General features: G+C 44.4%; 1 protein-coding gene across 2 annotated transcripts in view; it reads left to right on the top strand.

Moving 5' to 3' along the window:
• The window catches only part of LOC307045909 (uncharacterized protein), a 600,354-nt gene that overhangs the window by 383,347 nt on the left and 195,768 nt on the right, over positions 1 to 21,239 (top strand). The gene's annotated exons all lie outside the window — the stretch shown is intronic.

Below are 21,239 nucleotides of genomic sequence, written 5' to 3'. Positions count from 1 at the left end.
ATCTAATTGTGCCATAACTACTGCCAAGTTTCTCATTCTTACAAGGAAGTATACAACCTCACACAAATATGAGTAATATCTCACTCATGTCAATGAAACGGGCGGAACAATCCAAATAAAAGAAGAATATTTTATATTTTAATCAGTTCTCTATGAACATTGATTGAATTGAATTGAATTGATTGAATTTATTGAACTCTCTAGTCAATAAAATGATAAACGTTGGCATTTGTATCTTCTTTAGTAATGTCCCTGCGCTCTAACAAGTAGTCTTAACAAACAGCAGTGGGGTGTGCAGTGTATAAACTGAAGACTTACTTTGCCCTTTATTAGAAAAAGAGGAAAGAAATATCCTCCACCGCAATGTTTTGGTTAATAAACAAATAATCGATATAATTAAATACATACATAGATGTGCAGCTCTTTAACAGGGACATTGCCAACATGTGTCTCCTTAAAGAAACACTGTCATTGTTACACAATACACTCAAGCAACACCAATACCAACATGACATTGTGTTTGTAAAAGTATCATTTATTTTGTGATGGGCATAAACTGAGTTTCCATAACAACAAAGTTATATTGGTTTTGACCTATTTGCATAAAATATTTCCTGTTACATTGATATGAAACTAGAGTGATTCCAGTAATGCAATACCAGACTATACATATTCACTTGTATAAAATTGCTCCAGATATAGAAAAACAAAACTTATTTTGTCTTTGACCAGTTGTCATCTCATCACACCTTATTTCCTCTCATTTTGTCCAAAGGAGACATTTGATCGTGTGGTTTCTGGTCACAAACTTTCCAGCTCCACGATAAAAAGGAATTCCTCCATGGCGTTGAGGGAAAAGTGACACCTTCCTGTAAAGAGCTGTAAATGACTCGGGTGACCGGAAGAGATCAGATGCAGCCACATCGTCCAACACAATCCCAGAAGTTTCTGGATTACACATAAGCCGCTTCCTCTCCTCAAGTGCACAGCTGATAGCACACTGAGTATCTAACACATTAGGCCTACACATGAGTGAGATTCATCATTGCAGCATCAAGTCACTGAAAATAAGAACACTTTATGACTCCCACTGCTATCCAGCAAGACTCGTACAAAACAGTTGAAAGGACGAATAGACACAAGCGACATGAATTGTGGTCAATATCCTAACTGCCATCAATAACAGCCTGGCTCGGCTGGGCACACTTCATGATACATTTTTAACACTAGAACCGCCAACGGGTAAATTTTACCCACAGCTGTTTTTTTATAGTATGTAACTTTTTTTCCACAACATATTAAAGTCTCCCAGTCCGTGACTTTTCCTGAAAGTGTGTTATATAGCACCCTCTGTTGTTAAAAATGGTCAATAGGAAGTCAGATTGAAAAAATCGCCAAATAAATTGCCATTTATACACATATCCGCCAGCGGGTAATATTTACCTCATAGAAAAAGCAGCGTAAACATGACGTGTTGCTATAGCAACGTCTTTTGTCTACTGCGGTTCCTTATAGATAGAGAGATAGAGAGAGAGAGATAGAGAGATATATTGATAGATAGAGAGAGAGAGAGATAGATAGATATATAGTTATAGATAGTGTAACATCTTGGAGAATACAAGATCTTGGATGACTGAGCTCACGTTGAGGACGGAATGCATGTGTGCAGGTTACGTGCCAGTTGAATAAAGATGGACACTCGGAAAGAGAGAAGTAGTCCGCGTCGTCTGTTTATGTAGAAAGTTATATGTCCATAGAACAGAACATTACAGATGGATCGATAGATAGTTATAGAGAGAGATTGAGAGATTTGTACCTAAACAAAACACAAGTCTAACACCAAGCGTTTAAATCAGCACTTGTAGCGATATTTTATACTTCATGCTATCTGCACAAACTATATCATATGAAAAGCTAAGAGTCCACAGATTCTATTGGTATAAATGTCATCCCTGTGCGATCAAAACTCACTGTTCTGTATGATAAATAAAATAACATTGTACCTTGCAAATCAATAGCGGGTGTATTTTACCCGTTGGTGGTTTTGGGTATACAGCGACCTCTGGCGGTTCTAGTGTTAAAGAACGCTGCACAATCATTTGGATTTTTTTTTATTTTGAAAGAATGGTCTGTTATAAAATAAAATAAAACTGTGAATCAGACAGTAATTAATATTTAGAACCAGAAGCAAGAGGGACAATCAGATTTTTTCTGGCCTTCTCAAATATCCATTCGATAATCCAGAGGCACTGATCCGAAAACCCAGATCACTTTCCTCCCTCTTCTATCTCAGGCCTCACTTTCTGCTCCTAAACTGGATAATAAAAAGGATTGCTTCCAAAGCCAAAATGAACACATCATGTACTTATTTAAATACAAATAGTACGGACATGCATATAATTAATAAGATATGCAATACGGGAGCGGTCAGTGGCAGGAGAGGGGTTGTTATTAAAAAACTAAGGAACATTCGGTAAAAAATGCGCCACAGGAACCAAGTTCTCCAGCGTACTTTTCTGGGGTCTTGTTAAGAATTATTATTTGATGACGCCCTTAGTCTGTGTACTACGGTAGCAGTCGCACTGTTATTCTGTTCTTGTATGAAGGTACGTCCTAATGTGACGTCACTACGTTGACTGTTGTCAGTCTGTGAATAAACTTACCGGAGACATGCTGAAGAGAATACCGAGTCTGATTTACTTATTGTTCATACGCGATTCATGTGCACCCAAGCTTAACAGGTTATGGGCCCAGGCAGAGTTGGACACAAACCGACTTGGAGATAAGTGAGTTAGATTATCGGAAGAAGTGTTACGCGACGTATTACGCGTTAGCCAATTAAGCTAACAAGCTAGCTTAGCAAGTGAAGTATATTAGCAAGCTAGTAGCCCTCGCGGTAAAGTTGGCGCGCAAAAATGGCAAGCAGAGCAACAGGTCTCCTGGCACCGCAGCTCTTATTCAAAGGATGTGAAGATAAGTATGACCTTTGGGAAACAAGATTCCTAGGCTGCTTACATACTCTGAGGCTAAAAGAGACTATCTTACATGAGCCCACCGGTGCTGATCAAGAACAGCTAGATGCAGATAGAAGGAAGAATGCTGATTGCTATGCTGAGCTAATAAGGCTGATAGATGATAAGAGCCTGTCGCTAATAAGACATGAGGCCGCAGATGACGGCAGGAAGGCTCTGAAAATACTGAAAGAACATTATTCAGGGAAAAGCAAGCCGAGGATAATAAACTTATACACGTCGTTAACGAGGCTGCACATGGCAGACAACGAGAGTGTTACCGACTACATGATAAGGGCAGAGAACGTGATTACAGCCCTGAGAGATGCAGGCGAGACCATGAGTGATGGACTGACCATAGCCATGATACTAAATGGGTTACCAGACTCCTTCAAGCCATTCGCCGTCCATGTAACACAGAACGAAGATAACGTTACGTTCACAGACTTTAGAAGAAGATTAAGGGTCTATGAAGAGTCGGAGAAAATGAACACAGCAGAATCCACAGATAATGTGATGAAAACATGTGCAAGGCAAGGCCGAGGCACCAAGACGCACGCTAGCAACAGAAGAGATGAAGATGCCAATGTGACGTGCTACAAGTGTGGAATAAAAGGACACATATCAAGAAAATGTTTTCGAAAAGTGTGGTGCGGTTACTGCAAAAGGAATACACACGATGAATCACTCTGTAAGAAAAAGGGGGGAGAAGATGGTGCCAGAAAAGTCGCAGAGGAACAGAATGGCGACCAAGACCATCTCTTCAAGGCCAAGCACACAAAGAGCGGGAAACCACCAGACAACGTGAAGATGAAAGGCATCATGGTGGACGCAGGAGCGACATCCCACATCGTGAACGACATCGGAAAGTTTAAAAGCTTCGACGATTCATTCCAGCCCGAGTCTCATTCAGTGGAGTTAGCTGACGGGACCAAGTGCAATGGAACAGCACAGAGAAGAGGAACGGCGGTGATATGTCTATTAGACGACGCCGGACGACAACACAGAGCACAGCTACGGGATGCACTGTACATGCCCTCATACCCACATGACATCTTTTCGGTGGCAAGAGCAACAAACGGAGGGGCGACAATCACCTTCAAGAAAGGGGACAGTCACATGGTTACCAAAGACGGCAGCAGGTTTGACATCCATGAAAGTGTAAATTTGTATTACTTACCAACTGTTGAGGGGAATGTTGACCAATGTAAAGGGTGTCACGACATGCAAACTTGGCATGAAATTTTGGGTCATTGCAATTACGAAGATGTACAAAATTTACAAGGTGTAGTGAAAGGCATGGAGATAAGAGGAAGTGCAGTCAAACCAGCTCAGTTGTGTGAAGTGTGTACACAGGGCAAGTTCACCCAAACGAGAAATAGGGAGCCAGACAAAAAGGCTAAGATGCCCTTAGAACTAGTCCACACAGACTTAGCCGGTCCCATGTCAACACCAAGCATAGAAGGGCACAGATATACACAGTCTTTTACAGACGACTACTCTGGTACTATTTTTGTGTATTTTCTAAGGTCCAAGAGTGATACAGTGCAGGCCACAGAAAGGTTCTTAGCAGACATAGCACCTTACGGAGAAGTTAAGTGTATCCGTTCAGATAACGGCACTGAGTTTACAAGCCGAGACTTCCAGGCACTGTTAACCAAAAATAGGATTAGACACGAGACGTCTGCACCCTATTCACCCCACCAAAATGGTACAGCAGAGAGAGGTTGGCGAACTCTCTATGATATGGGCAGATGCTTACTGATAGAAAGCAAGTTACCAAATAAACTATGGAACTACGCCATACAGACAGCAGCTTATGTAAGGAACAGGTGTTACAGTAGGCGCACAAAGAAAACGCCATACGAGCTGTTCACAGGCAAAGAACCAAATATATCCAAACTTCAGAAATTTGGGTCAGTGTGTTTTGCTTACAAACAAGAGAAGGGAAAGCTCGACCCTAGGTGTGAGCAAGGTGTTTTCATAGGCTATGATAAAAATAGCCCAGCTTACCTGGTGTATTATCCAGACACAGAGAGGGTCCAAAAGCACAGATTGGTAAAATTCACAACAAAGGGGGATAAAGAAAAGGAAACACAAACACCAGAGTCATAGAATGAATATGGTGATAGTGATGTACATCCCAGGGTCAAGGACAGCGATGAAAATGTTGTTGATGAATGTGATGTGGGAAATGTGCCGGGTCAAGATACTCAAAGTGGTGCTTCTGGGACTTTACCTGAACAGACTGAACGTACACAGCCGGGTAAAGTCACCGAGACTCCAAACAGAAAAAACCCACCCAGAACCAGGAGGAGACCAGCTCACCTACAGGAGTTTGAGACTGACGATACGGAGGACAAACTGCAAACATGCATGGATTTTTGTTACAGAGCAGTATGCGACATTCCTCAAACCTTCCAGGACGCCATAGCGTCACCCAAATCAAGGCAGTGGAAAAATGCCATGAACGAGGAGATGAGATCACTGGAGGAGAACGAGACCTTCAACCTCACCCAATTGCCACCAGGCAAACGGGCAGTGGGGGGTAGATGGGTCTACGCACTCAAGAGTGACATTGATGGGTCAGACAAGTACAAGGCGCGATTTGTAGCTAAAGGCTACAGTCAGAAACCAGGAATCGACTATGATGAGACATTCTCACCCACAGCTGATATGACAAGTGTAAGAGTACTCATGCAAAAGGCAGCACAGGAGAACTTAATCTTACACCAAATGGATGTTAAAACAGCCTATTTACATGCACCCATTGATTGTGAAATATATATGACACAACCAGAAGGTTATGAGAAACAGTCAAAAACAGGTGAAGAGTTAGTATGCAAGTTGCACAAATCTCTCTATGGTTTAAAGCAGTCAGGCAGAAACTGGAATGCTATGTTACATACATGTTTGACTGAAAATGGTTTTGTACAAAACCCCGCTGATCACTGTGTGTATACAAGAGAAAAGCACAGCGAAAAGGTAATCCTAATAATATGGGTTGACGATCTCATTATAGCAGCCAGCGACGAGTGTGTATTGGAAAGTGTAAAGGGGATGCTCACTGAAAGGTTCAAAATGAAAAACCTGGGAAAGTTGAAATATTTCTTAGGTATAGATTTTGAGCAAACAGAAGGTCAAGTCAAAATGTCTCAAAAGAGATATGTGAGCAAAATACTGGAGATATTTGAAATGCAGGATTGCAAGTCCAGAGACACACCATGTGAGCCAAAACTAGAATACACAGCAGACGCTGAAAACATTAAAGAGCCAAGAAAGTACAGGGAGGCAGTAGGAAGTTTAATCTACTTGTCCACATGCACTCGACCAGATATATGTTTTGTGGTCAGTAAACTATCTCAGCACTTTGCTGAACCAACTGAAGAGCACTGGAACACAGTAAAACATGTGTTCAGATACCTTAAAGGTACAGCAGAACAGGGGTTATGCTTTAAGAGAAATGACACAGATAGACTAGGTCTGAGAGTGTACAGTGATGCTGACTGGGCATCAGACGTAACAGACAGACGTAGTACATCAGGATATTGTGCCAGTCTCAGTGAAGGAAGCTCCTTGATCTCATGGAACGCAAGGAAACAACCTACGGTTGCACTATCTACCTGCGAGGCAGAGTACATGGCCTTAGCATCAGCCATACAGGAATACATCTACTTTGAACAATTACTCAGAGGTATAGACAAATACAAATATGCACAAACAAAGGTGTACGAAGACAACCAAGGTACTATAGCACTAGCCAGAAACCCAGTAAACAGGCAAAGGTGCAAGCACATTGATATTAAGTACCATTTCATAAGGGAGACTGTAAATAGTGGAAAGGTAATTTTGGAATACTGTCCTACTGAGCAAATGATCGCTGATGTGATGACAAAACCAGCCACCAAAATAAAGCTAAAGAGGTTTGCTCAGGATATGTTTGGCACCTAGAAGGGCAAAGAGTTAACATAGTTAAGGTAAAAGAAAAAGAAGCCTTATTTTGTTTTGTTCTCAGGTAACCCAGTAAGCTAAGAGCGAGTGGGGGTGTTAAGTATTATTATTTGATGACGCCCTTAGTCTGTGTACTACGGTAGCAGTCGCACTGTTATTCTGTTCTTGTATGAAGGTAAGTCCTAATGTGACGTCACTACGTTGACTGTTGTCAGTCTGTGAATAAACTTACCGGAGACATGCTGAAGAGAATACCGAGTCTGATTTACTTATTGTTCATACGCGATTCATGTGCACCCAAGCTTAACAGGCCTCATGTATAACGCCGTGTGTAGGATTTACGTGGGAAGGTTGCTTACATAGTAGAAATCCGAAAAATCGGTCCATACATTTTCCGCCACTTTCCGATTCACCAAACATTGCGTACCGGCGAGGAAAGTGAGTATGGCACTTCCTACGCCGGTTTCCCTTTATAAATCAAAACCGACTCAAAATGCGGTGCAGCTTTTGCGGGCTTCACGTAACGCCCATATTTGCCTATAAATAGTCAAAGAAACGCCCTTTCATTCATTCATTTTGACTGACTGCATGGAGAAGATCGCAGGAAATGACGACAGAACAGCTAAAAAAAACATCTCACACTGTGTCAGATTTTGGTTGTTTTGGGGAGGTCGAGATAAATCATATTGTTTGGTGGATGCAGTTTGAACCAGAGTAGCAGCATGGAGGTCGGATCGTCACCAAAATAAATAAATAAGTGGTTAATGACAAACAAAATACACATAACCTTCCTCAGGCAGTGTGTTTGCACCGGGGACAGGAGACCCCCCTTGATGAGAAACTGTAAGAAATGATCGGGGAATACCTCCAGATTGCAGTCATGGCGACTGGATCTGATTTATGTTTTTGTATTTGGTGGTTTGTGTCCCAGCTGTCGATCAGCTGTGCGCAGTGTCTCCACTGCAGCCTGTGCATCTCAATCCCCCCCCCCTTTCCGCAGCAGCTCTATATCCACCAGTTAAAGGAAATACAACTAATGTGTTGTGTTATATTAGCTGTACAATTTACCACATATGGTGCTCTTAGTTTCCATACCTCCTGTGTTTTACGAGCGACTTATCAATTCTTGGCAAACGGCATAAAACACGATTAAACATGTATTAAACATATATAAAACCATGCTCGTATCGACAACCTATAGAAATGCCAAACGGCGTCAGTTTAGACGTAATTCTGTCCTCCTGCTTACCGCATCATTTATGAGAAAACATTTCATAACATTAACACAACATACATATTCGAGGTGGTTTTAAATAACATATCCGTATTTATTTATTTTTCCAAGTTATGTTTTTGTGTTCACTGAGGAGTCTCAAATAGGCGTTTGTTAAATCATTTTAAGATTGGCTTTAATCAATGTTTGAAAATGAATTCTTCCTATAAATGAGAGGTAACATTTTATTTATGGTATTATTTCCACATATTTCTCTCCATTCTTCCTTCTGCCAACGGCGTCGCATTTTCTCGTCTCTCCCGTTTTTATGCTTAGTGCGTACGCATGGGTTAGAGTTTGCGTGGAGGACCGCACGTTTTCCCGTCAAGTTAGTATTTTATAAATCGCAAACATTACGGAGAAACTGGCGTACGCCATTTTTTGAGCGTATATCCCTTTATAAATGAGGCCCCTGGTGCGGACACATAGGGCTCTGGAAGGTGTGGGGCATGATTAGAGATAGGATCAACTGCTGCTGGGGGCAAAGAGGAGGAGATTGGCAGGGAGAGTTGAGTTGATAGACCTGTGATTCGGTGGGTCAACTGGCTGACTTGATGAAGCATGGCCTGATTGCTATCATGGAGGGCCTGTCATATCTGCTCATGCTGCCCTAGGAGTTAGCCCTGGTTGGAGAGGGCATTCTTAAATTGTGAAAACTCCGGGGAGACCTCAGAGTCTGTGTCTGCTGGGTTACATTTTCTGGTCCGACCGTACTGTCAGGCTAGAAAGCCGATTGAATCCAAATGCAGAACACAAAGCACTGAGAGAGGGAGCGGTTGCAAAAGGCTTTGTTAAGATTACTTAGAGGGTAGAAGCAGACGGGCTGAGCTGAGCCAGGCAGGGTGTGTCAACATGGGGGACTCACCCCATCCTTTGTCCCGAGTGTGGTCCAGGTGACGTAGAGTAGGCTAATCCAGGAGGGGCTGGAGGCCCAGTATCAAAAGCCCAGCCCAGATTGAGATTTACAGCCTGGCCCCTCTACAACAGATCCCAGTCCTGTAATCAAGCACAGACACACACAAAGAAACAGAGGGGGGGGGGGGGGGGGAGCAGAGGCCCTGACACTCTGTCTCTGTGTCTCTCTGTCTCTGTGTCTTTGTGTCTCTCTGTCTCTGTGTCTGTGTGTCTCTCTGTCTCTGTCTCTCTCTGTCTCTCTGTCTCTGTGTCTCTCTGTCTCTGTGTCTCTGTCTCTGTGTCTCTGTCTCTGTGTCTCTCTGCCTCTCTGTCTCTCTGTGTCTCTGTGTCTGTGTCTCTCTGTCTCTGTCACTGTGTCTCTGTGTCTCTGTCTCTGTGTCTCTGTGTCTCTGTCTCTCTCTGTCTCTCTGTCTGTGTCTCTGTGTATCTCTGTCTCTGTCTCTGTGTCTCTGTGTCTCTGTCTATCTGTTTCTCTGTGTCTCTGTGTCTCTGTCTCTGTCTCTCTCTGTCTCTGTGTCTCCAACTGGTGAGGAGTTGGAAAGGTAGTTTCTGAAGATGTTACAATTAGCACACAGCATACAATGCCATAATAACTTTGTATTATTAGTGTAGGACACTTATGTATAACATCTGAAGATGTGTAGTTTTATTCATGTTTTACTTCTACACATTAATATCTGATTTGTAAAACATCACAGACAGAAAGGTATATCCGTCATTTAATTGTAAGCTATTGAAAATGTGTCTCCCATGCCCGGCGCCGTGGGAGGCGCCGGCCAGGCCCTCCCATTTGACATTCCTGCCCTCCCCCAATAAAGAAGTTTTTTATTATTTATAACATTTAAAAAAAAATGTTTTTAATTTTTTAATTATAATTAAACGGTGAACTTTTATGCTACGATGTATGTGATGTCAGATAGTAACAAAAAAAAAATCGCAGGCTACGTCCAATAAATTCATGTGTCTGTTGTGATTTGTGATTCGTCCACATTTAGACCAATCACAGCGTCACACTCTGCCGCCTATTCTGGATTTGCTTATTGTTTATTGTGCATTCTCTAGACTCCCATTTCTGTTTGAATTACAAAATGGACATCAGAAATTGGCTTAAAAGGTCTAAGGATTTATTGAAATGAAATAGTGATGAAAGAACTGCAGCCGATAATGCTGCTGGCGACCTGCCGTTGCAGCAGCACGCCTTAATGTCACAAGCTTGACCTCGGCAAACCCCGGGGCTGAGTTAGCGAGCCCAGCGAGCCCTTGACTCATCAACGCGGCCGCCATCAACGCTGTCCTCCGAGGCACAGCTCCTTGTGCCCCTACCATCACCACCTGCGTTGCCGCACTCTGTACCACACCCGCCATCCTCCTCCTCCGTGCCGGTGCCTCCACTACAGACGCTACCTTGCAGCACATCAACAGGTAGGCTACTTTTGGGCCAGCAACCGCTCAGAGACCAACAGCCCCAGGTGATCTTGGGGTTAATAAACCCAACCAGACGAAACTGGATCGTTATCCAGGGAGATTGTTTTCAGGAAAGAAGCGCACTTTTGCCAGTGCATGGTACTACAACAGGCCATGGCTTGAATATTTGTTAAAAGCTGACGCGGCCTTTTGTTTTCCCTGTAGACAGTTTAAAGTAAATACGTCTTCATCTGATGCGGCTTTTACTGTCAAAGGTTTTTGCGACTGGAAACACGCATTCCAGACTGATAAAGGACTGCTAAGGCATGCCGCATCAAAAAACACATTTCATGTGAGAGTTTGTGGAGAGAGAGACAGATACGCGAGGAAACAAATAAGGAAATGAGTTGGTGCACACAGATCAGCTGGCACGGAACCGTTATTACGTGTCAGCTGTCGTTGATATTATAGCTTTTTTAGCTGTCAACCAACTCCCTCTCAGAGGTGACCACGATTCACTCCACAGCATGTCCGAGTCAGGCAGTGGGCTCTTCCTATCGCTGTTTGAGTATACGCTGCACAAAGATGTAGAGTTGGACAAAATAATGTTCTAAGTTAGCTCGGCTCATCCTTGCCAACCTTGAGACCTCAGAAATCGGGAGCATTTCAAAATGCTAAATGGGGGGGGGGGGGGGGGCGGGGTGCTAGTTTATCGCCGGAGCTGTTAGATTAACATTAACATGCTTATTGTAGTTCTAAGTGCAGCATGTAGCACCATCCTTGATGGAGCATATTTGTGGGCAGGAAAGGAGTGAGCAGAGAGTAGAGTAGTTGTCGATTCTTGTTTTGTTTTCTGTGACTATCTGCCTCACCCTGTCAGACTTTCAGTTGCGCGCGCTACTAAAGAGACGTGTTACCATGGAAACCAAACAATGGTGTAGCTGTATTAAAGTCCGAGTGGAAACAGTCCTGAGTAAATCTGATGTTGTCAGAAATCGGGAGAAATATGACCCCGGGAGGAAACCGGGAGAGGGCAATGAAATCGGGAGTCTCCCGCGAAAATCGGGAGGGTTGACAAGTATGGCTCGGCTGAGCGAAAGGATGCACCTGCAGTGCATAGTAATAAACCATGCCCAAGGAGGGCTAAACAGTTCATCATCTCCGTCTCTACTATTTCTCTCCGAGTGCAGCGATGAGGAAGCTGCCATCCTTACCCAGTGTGTGCCTTGCTCGTGATTTACCAGTGTTTGTGTTGCCATGCAAACAATGTTTCAAAAGTGGTTTCTTTGTTGCCCTTTATTTGTGTATGTATTTGCGATAAGTGTGTGTCTTTACGCAATGCTGTTGGCCTTGCTGTTTGATATATATTGTGCCGCAGGCCCGCAGCACGTGACGGTTTTGTGTGCCCTCCCATGAAAATCATATGCCCTCCCTTTAGATTCGTTCTGGCGACGGGTCTGGTGTCTCCCATCACCCAAATCCCCTGTGTATTCTCTCAACTCAGTATTTACATTCTTATATTCAAAGATAACCAGTAATATCTTTAAAAACGACAAGTCCTTTTCTATCAGCTGTGCACCTTTATGGTGTAAATATAGCCTATCTACCAATTGGATGAAATATAAAAGTCAGCCGAATTACTATTGATACTGCGGGAAGACGTATTGAAATTGAAGATGTTGTTATTCAGTTTCGGCGGCATTTCTTCCAGTTTGTCCAAAGGTCTTCTAATCAGGGCTCTATAAATAAAGAACTACGGCAGATGTGTAATATTTAATGCAGCCGAACCGTGTATAACAATGCCGCTATGTGATGACCAGAGTTGGGTGCAACGTTACTGTAATAATATTACTTTTGTCGGTAACGGAGTAGTGTAACGCGTTACTTTTATGATTCGGTAATCATACTACAGTTACTAACATTGCCCCAACACGCGCTACTTCGCTACTTTTATAAAATCAGTCATAATCACACTGACAGACAAGAGGGGTTTCCGCTGCAGGTTTATATGTACGTAATCTGCACGACTTGCACGTCCACATCTCCACGTGCAGTGCTGCATAAACATGGCTGACTCAGCGATAACTTTCGAGGGGTCATTATTTTGAGCCCATTATTTTGAGTTTGTCCGAAGAATAGACAGGAATGTGATGGTGAGGTGCAAACTGTGTCCAGGCCAGAAGCTGTTATCCACTCCTGTAAACACCACGTCAAACCTCAACAAACACCTGCAAAGAACAAATGCTAAGGTGAAGCTAATAGCTTAGGACCCCCGAACCCAGAGTGAGGATGTTGTGAGTGCGCCGACTCCGTAGCAGCAAAAATTTGAATTTGGAGGACCGGTAACCAAAGCAGAGATGGACAGGCTTGTAGCATCCTTCATAGTAGAGGAAATGTTGCCCATTTGCACAGTGGAATCACCATCGTTCAGAGATATACTGTGCAAACAGATAGCAGGAGACAGAGGACAGCTATGGTCAGATAGGAAAACGTTCAGGAGCTATCTGGATCAGTCTTATGTGTTATGTGTCAATGTGTTACGGAGAGTGAAGCAGGCAGGACCCAAACGCAGATAACACTTGTAATGCCTTTATTTCAAGGACTAATATATGACATGGACAAATGAAAACACTTCACTGTGAGCTCAGTCACATACAAAAGAAGCACCAACACTGAACACAGGAGGAGAGAAGACTAAATACAGGGAGGAAAAACACAGGGAAAAGGACCAGGAGGAAAATATGACAGCAACACACCCAAACCTAGACAGACAACACTAAAACCGTGACATAAACCTGGGAGTGTGACAGAACCCCCCCCCTCAAGGGACGGATCCCGGACGTCCCAAAAAACAAAGTCCAGCAGGGTGGGTGGAGGGGGTCTGGAGGACGGGCCTCGGGCGGACGGCCCAGGGGTAAGGCAGAGACCAAGGAGGGGGTCTCGGGCGGAAGGCCCGGGGGCAAGGCAGAGTCCAAAGTGGGGAACTCGGGCGGACGGCCCGGGGGCAAGGCAGAGTCCAAGGTGGGGAACTCGGGCGGACGGCCCGGGGGCAAGGCAGAGTCCAAGGTGGGGAACTCGGGCGGACGGCCCGGGGGTAAGGTAGAGTTCGAGGAGGGGGTCTCGGGCGGACGGCCCGGGGGCAAGGCAGAGTTCGAGGAGGGGGTCTCGGGCGGACGGCCCGGGGGCAAGACAGAGTTTGGGGAGGGGTCTCGCCGGACGGCCCGGGGGCAAGGCAGAGTTCGAGGAGGGGGTCTCGGGCGGACGGCCCGGGGGCAAGACAGAGTTCGGGGAGGGGGTCTCGGGCGGACGGCCCGGGGGCAAGGCAGAGTTCGAGGAGGGGCGAAGACCACAGTGGTCGAAGTCAGGGGACCGGGCTCGAGGGCGAAGACCGGACAGCTCCGGAGGCCGGGCAGGAGCCGGTGTCGACCGGACAGGATCCGGAGCCGGTGGGACAGGTGTCGGCAAGATTCTCCACGGACGAGGACACAGGGCCGACAGGACCCCCGGCAGGATAGCAGTCTGCGGAACCTCCAACGGCACAGGACATGGAGTTGGCAGGACCTGCAGTGGAAAAGAAGTCGGCGGGACCTCCAACGGCACAGGACATAGGGTTGGCAGGACCCCCGGCAGGAGAGTAGTCTGCAGGACCTCCAATGGCACAGGACAAGGGGTTGGCAGGACCCCCGGCAGAAGAGTAGTCTGCGGGACCTCCAACGGCTCAGGACATGGGGTTGGCAGGACCCCCGGCAGAAGAGCAGTCTGCAGGACCTCCAACGGCACAAGACATGGGGTCGGCAGGACCCCGGCAGAAGAGTAGTCTGCGGGACCTCCAACGGCACAGGAGTAGGGACTTGAGTGGGGACTCGAGAGAGGGCTTGAGAGGGAACTCGAGAGGAAAGTTGAGAGTTGACTTGAGAGGTTACTTGAGAGGGAACTCGATAGGGAACTCGAGAGGGGACTCGAGAGAGGGCTTGAGAGGGATCTCGAGAGGTGACTTGAGAGGGAACTCGAGAGGTGACTTGAGAGGGGACTTGAGAGAGGGCTTGAGAGGGAACTCGAGAGAAGACTCGAGAGGTGACTTGAGAGGTCACTCAAGAGATGACTTGAGAGGTGACTCGAGAGGGAACTCGAGAGGGGACTTGAGAGGTGACTGGAGAGGGGACTCAAGAGGAGACTCAAGAGGGAACACGAGAGGAGACTCGAGAGGTGACTTGAGAGGGAACTCGAGAGGAGACCAGAGAGATAACTTGAAAGGGGACTCGAGAGGGGACTCGAGAGGGAACTCGAGAGGAGACTCGAGAGGGGACTGGAGAGGAGACTTGAGAGATGACTCGAGAGGGGACTCGAGAGGGGACTCGAGAGGGAACTGGAGGGGTGACTTGAGAGGGGACTCGAGAGGGGACTCGAGAGGGAACTGGAGGGGTGGCTTGAGAGGGAACTCGAGAGGAGACTTGAGAGGGAACTTGAGAGGGGACTTGAGAGGTGACTTGAGAGGGAACTCGAGAGGAAACTTGAGAGATGACTTGAGAGGGAACTTGTGTCGGTCGGTACGCCGACAGGACCCGGGGTGCTGGCGTCGGCTGGAGAGTCAACAGGAGAAGAGGTGCTGGAGTCGGCCGGTACGTTGACAGGAGACGAGGTGCTGGAGTCGGCCGGTACGCCAACAGGACACGGGGAGCTGGCGTCGGAAAAAGAGTCAACAGGTGACGAGAAGCCGGAGTCGGGACCATGGCTGCTGGGTCCGGTACTTGAGCCGGAACCATGGCTGGAACTGGGGCCGGAACAATGGCTGTATGGGCCGGTTCTGGAGCAGGGACTATGGCTGCATGGGCCGGTTCTGGAGCCGGAACCATGGCTGTGGGAACCGGAACTGAAGCCTGGATCATGGCTGTGTGGGCCGGTTTTGAAGCCGGAAAAATGGCTATAAGGTCCGGTTCTGGAGCAGTGACCATGGCTGTGGGAACCGGAACTGAAGCCTGGATCATGGCTGTGTGGGCCGGCACTGGAACTGGAACCACTGGTGCATGGGCTGGAATCTTGGTCTTGCGTCTCCTAGAGATTCTTTGGAGGATCCGTGGACCTCCCAAGACCTGGTCATACCCCAGGAAAGGGTTAAAAGCTTCGGATAAGTCCTCAGGACAACTTGTGGAAAGTTGTAGCCACTTAGGCAACATGCTCCTGAGCCAGGGCTTGCGAGCAACCTCCTGACGTGCCTCCTTCAACGCAGCCTCTCTACCCCGTCTAGATGAGGCGCCAGTCCACTTATAAAAAATGTACTCCAGAGAGTACCCAAGACGTTCCGCCTGTAGCATCAAAAAGGCTGAGTCTGCTGGGTCCATAATGGTTGGTGCTTTCTGTTACGGAGAGTGAAGCAGGCAGGACCCAAACGCAGATAACACTTATAATGCCTTTATTTCAAGGACTAATATATGACATTGACAAATGAAAACACTCCACGGTGAACTCAGTCACATACAAAATAAGCACCAACACTGAACACAGGAGGAGACAAGACTAAATACAGGGAAGAAAAACACAGGGAAAAGGACCAGACAATAAGCCAGGAGGAAAACATGACAGCAACACACCCAAACCTAGACAGACAACAATAAAACCGTGACATAAACCTGGGAGTGTGACACAATGGAAAATGAACCAAAGAGAACATTTGAAACTAGCAGTCTGCGTGATCTGCCTGTAGGGAGGGGCGGGCCGGCTCTGCAAGTAAAGTAACGAGTAAAGTAACGAGTAAAGTAACAAGTTACTTTATGTAGAGAGTAACGAAGTAGTGTAATATATTACTTTTTTTAAAGTAATATGTAATATATTACTTTTTTTTAGTAACGACCCCATCTCTGGTGATGACTTCCAAAGATAAAAGCAAGCACACTCGGAAAAGTATTATTTTCTTTCTTAAGGCGAGACACGGCAGGCAAAAACATCGTTTTTCAAGCACTGGTCAATTTTGAGATGTTGTGCTATTTTGATTCTATAACATGTTTTCTTTCAGGCTTTTGGAAGGAAAACGTACAAAATACACATTTAAGTGTTTATTTGACAATAGTTTGTCTATTTGCGTCAGTAGATTTCTCCTAAATTCACCAAAAGTTAGCTTTCTAACGTAACATAAAGTACCGCGACCGCTGTGTGCACCATGTCAACAGAGATATCGTTGGAAAGCTCTGTCTCTCCTGCACAATCTCATCGGATCCAAATATGGTCATTTCCTTTGTATCAGCGACCAATCGGGAAAACACAAAGGGGTCTTAAACCAAGAAACGAAATCTCATTGGCTGGTGTCAATTTCAGACAACGTGATTCGTTCAGATGCGTCACGTGGTGTGCTAAAACACTTCCTTGTTAGCTTTCCGCTAGAAATTGAAATCTCAAAATGGCAAAAAAACGGCGAAAAAAAAGTTTACAGAGAAGATGACAACAATTATCCCTTGCACGAAGCAAGATTATACAAAAAACAAATGACCCCGAACATGAAATACCTTCACGGAGTGCGTCGAGGCGCAAGCTGTCATCCAGAGAACAGGAGGGTTTAGCTAGCGCCTCACTGCAATCTTTAAAGGTCGTTTTCTCCAAATGAGTTTTTTCTCCTACTCTGAGTTCGAAATCTCAACTTCAGTAGCACATAGACATACCAAACCTTCCAGTTATATTCCTATCAAAATTATGAAGGCTTTTACAGAAGGGTTTGTTCATATATCATTCATAGCCTGAATTATACAACATTGTATACCTAAAAACATGGCAAAAATTGATATTTTAGGGCTGTTGACAGTATTTTCTGATTTATGGAGTGATAAAAAGAGATATCCAAAATCCCTTCTGTAAAAGCCTTAGATACTAATATGACTACAAAATGAAACAAGAATTTTGAACCTGGCTTTATCCAAAGTTCAGATTTCGATTCCTGAAATGTGTTAAAATATGCACATATTTGATGACATAATGGCTCATTTGCATATTTAAACATGCTATTTCAGAAAACTTGTAATACAAAAGACAATTGCCTTATTGTAAGTAATTAACTGGAGAAATGTCTAGCTGATACCTTTAAGTTAAAAAAATTACCCTATTCATCTGGGGTGTCTCGCCTTAAATGTTTTCGGATTTCACATTGCATAAACACCATATCCCAACGTGCATTGCGGCTAAACAATCCAATTACCGAGCTTCAACGATAGCTGAGGATTATGGGTAGTTCGATGTTTTAGCAAAACCTCTGAAAAAAGAAATATGTCTCTCAGAATTTAAAGGGAAAAATCTATGGGAAAAACATAAAAGCAGTTTACACAATTTAAACCAATTAACCTCTTCTACACCGCACCCCTGATACCGGGGGGGGGGAAACGCGTCATCTGCAGGAAACAGCGTGTGAGGGCATCTTAATATTCAATAAACTATGAATGTTGTATATCCATGTAACAGGAAGAAACTCAGCTAACTGATCTTTTTTTTTTCTTTTTTTTTAAACCCACAAAGCTAGCGCTGAGCCTATGAAATGAATAATGCTAACGTCATATTGCACAGAAACTCACTCATAACACCCTTATTACTTATTGTAGCAGCACGCCCAACCCATCGATCTGATCGTGAGATGACACAGAATTGATCGGTACGTATATCATCATTCCATGATAAGAACTCGCAAAGCTATTAACAAGAACAGACATCAAAACATGTGGCGCTAGGTAGTTAAAAACGGCAACATGGCTCACCTTGGTCGTTGAAATTATTTCTGATAATCCATAAGCAATAAACCTGCTTTTCCGTTTCCAGATGTCAGAGCGAGAGATAGGTTCACTCCGATGCCAACCTGAATGCCCACCTTTTTTTTTTTACCATGTGTGTGCATGGGGAAATCCCCTTTCGATTTTATTAGCTTTAACGGTCAAAAAGAGATGTCAATCACCAAAATCGACCAATGGGTTCCAGAGAAACGGTAATAACGCCCACTTCCACCCAAATCACCTAAGACTCGAGGTGGAGTTTTTTTTGCTAAACCTCTCTAAAAAGGTAAAATGTCACTTGTTTTGCATCAATCTTGATACAGGATACTTATTATATGTTGTACTTTGGATTCCTAAAGCTTTTAGTCTACCTTACCATCATCCAAGGGTAGTTTTTCACTATAAGTAAAAAAAGAATCTTTGGACGGACACTATCAATTATAGTTTTTTACCATGTTCAATCTGAATTTTCTTTAAAATAAAAAAACATCTATATTGATTCAGACTTTTCTACATCCAATCCACAGGTTTATTATTACTTTGAGAAAAAATATTATTAATGTAACCCTTTTAGAAGAGGAGATATGGTAATTTGTTCTGGGAATGTCATTTTCGAGCCTGAGACCTGAAAAACAGGTTCAGGGCTTAACAGGTTAATGTTGTGTAATTAACAAGGATAAACGGATGTGTTTTAGTGGATGAGTAAGGCAGATATCACTGTCAAATCGTTTGACAATGAGGGGAATACGGTTTTATTATGAAAACTTTGAGACCGGAAATATTGTCTTCACCCCGTGAGGGTTGACGCTAACTTTCCATAGGGGGAAAGACATACACGTTCTCCTGGCAAGACCTCAAATAATCTTCGTAATATCTATCTAAACTATAGATCCTACACATCTACTGGACGTGGATTCTAAGAGTACAATATACTCTTCTCGCTAGAAATCTAATCAAAAAGCATTTTAGGATTTTCCAGAGAGGGTTATTTGTGAATATATGACCCTCCGGAGCGTTTGCGGACCTATTTGGTCGTAATAAGCGCTTGAACAATCGACCTTTTTTGTCGTATGAGTTGGAGGACTTGTTGGAAACTATGCATCTTCAATGCTTAAAAAGCATTTTACAGTAAAGCCCTGCAATCCCAAGAGCTGAGGAAAGAAAAGAGTCCCCTCACTCAGCTGGTCCTGAATTCATTTACTGACCCTGTTCCGCCTCAGGACCGGCCTGACATTATGTCAATCAGAGTCAACCAGATTACAAAACACCAGAAACAAAACTATACCACCAATTGGAACACACACAAAAAAGCACAAAGCAAAATGCAGTGCTATCTGACCCTAAAGAGACAGTACTGTGTGTACCTGAGCACAGTGACTGTCAGTAAACAGAACCACCCTGATCCGGTACAAACTCAGTGAGCACAGCCTGGCCATCGAGACTGGTCGAGACACAAAACAATGGCTCCCAAAAGAGGAGCGCTTCTGCCAGCTGTGCAAAGAAAACAAAGTGGAGTTGTACTTTTTAACGGAATGCACAAAACTCCAACCAATCCGATTGCAATATTTCTCCAAATTTAAAAACAAACATCCTGAATTTGACCACATGACAAACATTCAAAAAATTCCAATCCCGTTAGGAGAGCTCACAGAGAGCAGCAGAATACATTTTTACCTGCCACAACCTCAGAAGCAGTGAGTGACCACACACACATTCACATTCACACACGCACATGCACACGCACACGCACACACACACACACACACACACACACACACACACACACACACACACACACACACACACACACACACACACACACACACACACACTTTTTATTTATATACTAATATGTATATATATTTGTATTGGCACGTTGTTGGCATACACCGTATGTTTTGTGTTATGCTGTTGTGCCACATGCATTTTTTTATTTTTTTATTTTTTTAAATAAAATAAACAGACATTGCTCCAGATAACAAACCGTACATCAAAACATGTCACAACAAACAACTAAACAAAACGTAACGGGGGGGGGGGGGGTTGGATGCAAGGATGACTTCCTAAGACAGCAGATTGTGACATACACAGGACATTACATACACAATACATTATACATTACACAGGAGATGCCATATTGACAGGGTTAGACAGGAGAGCTGCGGGCAGTGAACCGCAATCCTCCTGTCTCCCCTCAAAATCCCCCAGCAGAGAAGCTGCACGCTCCATGTTCAGTAGGTCCAGATACTCCCTCAGCCATGAGTCCCTAGTAAAGCAGGCTGGTTTGCGTTCCTTCCAGTTTAATAGGATGAGTCTTTTTGTGGCTAAACAGCCCAATGTCCAGAGCCGATCGGTAGTCCTTGCAAGATTGCCATCTGGCTTGAGACCCAGTAGACATGCAATGGGACATGTAGGGAAATTAACTTTGAAAGATTCAGACAATAAGGATATTACTTCTGACCAAAGTTTTTTTACCGCTGGGCATTCCCAGAGTAGGTTCAACAATGTACCTCGCTTGCCACATTCATGCCAGCATAAGTCTCTGTGTTTATTGTCCATCTTGGATTTTGTAACAGGGGTGATGTAAGCTCTATTGAGAATTTTGAACTGTATGATCCTGAATCTTACACATTTAGAAGAGAACATAGCTGACTGGAGTTGGATTGCAAAGCAGACAGAGAGATATTCAAGGCATGCTCCCAGGACAGTTGGACAGGAGAATAGGTATTCGAGGCAGCCCTAGATAATAATTTATAAATGTTAGAGACCACACCTGATGATATGATTGCTTTCTTGAGGCGCTGGTCCTCTTCCATACATGAAGCAGGCATGGCTCCCTCCTTACATTTTGTACTAATAATAGATGCTAGTTGTGCATATGATAGAAAAGATGAACCTGAGAGACCATACTGAATTTTGAGTTGTTGAAATGGAAGGGTTTGG

Source organism: Notothenia rossii (genome assembly GCF_949606895.1).
Source record: "Notothenia rossii genome assembly, chromosome: 7".
In the NCBI taxonomy this organism is placed as follows: domain Eukaryota; kingdom Metazoa; phylum Chordata; class Actinopteri; order Perciformes; family Nototheniidae; genus Notothenia; species Notothenia rossii.
The sequence above is the reverse complement of the archived record's forward strand: the minus strand, read 5'-3'. Positions and strand labels throughout refer to the sequence as shown.